Here is a 4233-nt window from a genome sequence, read left to right as displayed (position 1 = left end):
CTCAAAACAGGAACCTGGAGGCAGCCCCTAAAGCAGAGACCAGGGAGGAACGCTGCTTCCTGACTTGCTCCCCAGGCTGGCTCAGTTGCCTTACTTACACAGCCCAGGCCCACCTGCCCAGGAATGGCACCACCCAACAGAAGGCTGGACCCTCCCCCATCAATTAACAATTAAGATACTACCTCAGAGACATTTCCTCCATCAGACATGCCCACAGGCCAGTCTGATGAAGGAGATTCCTCAGTAGACGTTCCTTCTTCCAAGGTGACTAGTTGGTGTCAAGTTGATAAAGAATAACCAGCAAAATTGATCACTATCAACTTGACACACAACATATCACTGTTAATCCATAACTTTTCCTTTCTTGTTTATGCCCAAGATCTCACATTAATATCATAATATCAAACACAGTCCAACTTTTAAAAGTTCCACAATCTTTAAAAACTGCAGTGCTGGGGCTCAGTGGTTAAGAGCACTAGCTGTACTGAGCATGGTGGCCCACAACTTCTGTCCTATCACCTGTGAAGCAGAAGTGGGCAGATATTTGTGAGTTTGAGGCCAACCTGGTCTATACAGTGAGTTCCACAGTTCCAGCCAAGGTTACACAATGAGATCCTGTCTCAGGAAAAAAAAAGAAAAAAAAAAAAGCTTTGGCTGCTCTTCCAGAGGATACAAGGGTTCGGTTCCCAGCACCCACATGGCAGCTAACAACTGCCCATAACTCCAGCTCCAGGGGGTCCAACACTCTCTTCTGGCCTCCATGGTCATTACACGGCATGGGTGTACTTACATACATGCAGACAAAATACTCATACACATAAAATTAAAATAAATTGAAAAAAGTGCAGTGCTTTAAAAGTTCAAAGTCCCTTTAAAATATCCAAAGTCTCTTAACTGATGGTGCCTGTAAAACCCAAAACAAGTTATATACTTTCTTACTCCAAAAGGGAAAAACCAGGGCACGGGTACAATCAAATCAAAGGAAAACCCAAATCAAACAGTATAAAGAACTCTGCACCTGGTGACTGGGCTTCACTCACGATCTTCTGGGCACCAGGGGGCTTGGGTAGCCCCACCGCTCAGGCTCTGCCATCACAGCTTGTCTCATACGCTCATGCCAGCTCCATTCCATACCTGCTGCCATCCTTGTGGACATCCCTTCGTGCTGGCATCTCCAGTATCCTGGAGTTTCCACTGCAATTGATGCTATGCCTTCACCAATGGCCTCTCCTGGCTTCACACAGTTCCAAGCTTCAGCATCTCTTGATGACCCCTTCAATTCTGCAGCTTTCATGCTGCCAAACCAGTACCACATGGGAGGCTCTCACATATAACCAAGTCCAGCTTCCAGCTTGAGCCTTGGCCCCTCTGGACCTCAGCACTGTGTAATGACCCTGAGGAATACTTCCCAGATTTCACCTCGATGATGCTGGCCTCTTACTAATCACAGCTGATTTTTTCAGCTCCAGTGTCCCAGTAAAGCACAAAAAGTTTCACTTCCACATATTCTTAATTAAAACCATCACATGAACAGCCCTGACAGAATCTTCGAGGGACTCTCAACTTCTTCCTGCAACTCACAAGCCCAGGCCTCTATCATCTCCATTTCTTTAAACATTCGTCTTCCAGGCTCCCACAATACCTCATTAAGCTCTGAGCATGCAAAGGCCTCTGCAGCCCAAAGTCCCCAAATCCTTCCACAATCAACATGGTCAAGATAAGTGCAGTGGCACATGCCTTAATCTCAGCATTTGTCAGGAGACAAGGGTTTATTTGGCTCATAGCTCACAATCCATCACCCAGGGAAGCCAAGGCAGGAACCTGGAAACAGGAACTGAGGAGGAGACCGTGGAGAAACGGTGCTTGCTGGCCTGCTTCCCTGGCTTGCTCAGCTGTTTTTCCCATACAGCCCAGGCCCACCTGCCCAAGGATGGCTCCTCCTGCATCAATAACAATTTTAAGATGCCTCACAAACATAGCCACAAGCCAATCTGCTGAAGGAAATTCCTCAATTGAGGTTCCTTCTTCCCAAGGGACTCTAGTTCGTATCAAGTTGACAAAAACCAACCAGCACAGACTGATTATTTTGTTAAGTTAAAATTGACTAATGTGGGCTGGAGAGATAGCTCAGCAGTTAAGAGCACTGACTGCTCTTGCAGAGGACTGGGGTTCAATTCCCAGCACCCACATGGTGGCTACAAACCATCCTTAACTCCAGTTCCAGGGGAATCCGAAGCCCTCTTCTGACCTCCGCAGGCATTGTACTACACAGGTGCACTCACATACATGCAGGCAATACACTCATATACATAAAATAAAAATAAAAAATAAAATATTTTTTAAAAATTGACTAAAGTGAAAAGTTAGAAAGAGCATTTTCTGAGGGTTGGCTTATGTGTGCCCAATATTAACATAGCTTAAAGAGTCACTCACAACTCCAGTTTCCATTCTGGAACATAAAAAAAGTTGCAGGCCAGTGAGATGGATCAGCAGGTAAAAGGGCTTGCCACCAAACCTGATGACTTGAGTTCAATCCCCAGGACCACATGATGGGAAAGAACTGATTCCTACAAGTTATCCTCTGACCTACAAACACACATACACACACACACACACACACACACACACACACACACGTTAGAAAAATAATTATACAAATGCTTTTAAAAATAAAAATAAGAGCATTTTCCTTCAGTGCACCACCAAAGATATCTTGTCATCATGGGTCATCTCCCGGGCCCACCAGTGTTACCAATTGTAAGAACAAGCTATACTGGAGTCTTGCTTCTACCAAGGCGTTCCTTGTGCCAAGATCCGCATCTTTGATTTGGGACTGAGGAAGGCAAAAGCTGATGAATTCCCACTCTGTGGCCACAGGGTGTCAGATGAGTACCAGCAGCTCTCCTCCAAAGCCCTGGAAGTGGTCACATTTGTGCTAACAAATACACAGTGAAGAGTTGTGACAAAGATAGCTTTCATATTTGAGTGAGGCTCCACCCTTCCCATGTCATCCAAATCAACAAGATGTTGTCCTGTGTAGGGGGTGACGGGCTTCAGACAAGGATGCCAGGGCCTTTGGGAAGCCTCAGGGCAGTAACCAGGGTTCACATTGACCAGGTCATCATGTCCATCAGCACTAAGTTGGGAAAATGAACAGCAGACCCCCAGTCTTATCCAAAGGAATATTAACAACTGATTACCATTAGATGAGGAACATCTGACTCTCCTAAAACAAAGACCTCTAGGTAGGCTGACTGAGGTGACTAGGTTCACCAGAAGGGCAAGTAGTGGGGAATGGTTGGGGGTGCTGACAACACAGCAGACTGTAGCAGGGATATCAGAGTATAAGAGCTCTAGTCGGGGGAGGGAGGCTATGGGAGGGTGCCATCTGGGAAGTAGGTGAAATAAATAAATAAATAAATAAATAAATAAATAAATAAATAAATAAATAAATAAAATATTTTTGAAAAAAAGAAATGTGATTAAGGCCCTGCACAGAGCCAAGTTCAAGTTCCCTGGTGGCCAGAAGATTCACATCTCAAAGAAGTGGGGTTTCACCAAGTTTAATGCAGATGAATTTGAGAACATGGTGGCTGAGAAGGGCCTCATCCCAGATGGCTGGGCCCCTGGACAACCATGGTCCCCTGGACAAGCGGCAGGCCCTGCACAGCTGAGGACTCCCTCTGCACTGAGTCCTATGCCCCATCAAGTCATGTGTCCCCTAATAAAATCTCACGGCAGTCTGCCTAAAAATAAAATAAAATAAAAATAAGAGCCAGGAATAGTGGCGCACACCTTTAGTCCCAGCAGGGGAAACAGAGGCAGGCGGATCTCTGTGAGATCAAGGCCAGCCTGATCTACATAGTGAGTTCCAGGCCAATTAGGGCTACAGGGAGACCCTGTCTCAAAAACACCAAAATAAATGAATGAAGAAGGAAAGAAAGAAAGAAAGAAAGAAAGAAAGAAAGAAAGAAAGAAAGAAAGAAAGAAAGAAAGAAAGAAAGAAAGAAAAGAAAAATACAGGGATGGAGGGTTGACTCAGTGGTTAAGATCACTGGCTCCTCTTGCAGAGGACATGGGTTTGATTCCCAGTACCCACATGATGAGTAACAACTGTCTGTAACTCCAGTTCCAGGGGAATCCAAAGCCCTCTTCTGACCTCTTCAACATTGCACAACACAGGTGCACTTACCCATATGCAGACAATACACTCATACACATAAAATAAAAATA

At 45.2% G+C, this 4233-nt stretch overlaps 1 pseudogene; it reads left to right on the top strand.

Moving 5' to 3' along the window:
- The first annotated feature begins 207 nt into the window (after nt 1-207).
- On the top strand, nt 208-3674 carry LOC103730583 (annotated as a pseudogene).
- The last annotated feature ends 559 nt before the right edge of the window (nt 3675-4233 follow it).

Source organism: Nannospalax galili, unplaced genomic scaffold (assembly GCF_000622305.1).
Source record: "Nannospalax galili isolate Female #2095 unplaced genomic scaffold, S.galili_v1.0 scaffold252, whole genome shotgun sequence".
NCBI lineage: Eukaryota > Metazoa > Chordata > Mammalia > Rodentia > Spalacidae > Nannospalax > Nannospalax galili.
The sequence above is the reverse complement of the archived record's forward strand: the minus strand, read 5'-3'. Positions and strand labels throughout refer to the sequence as shown.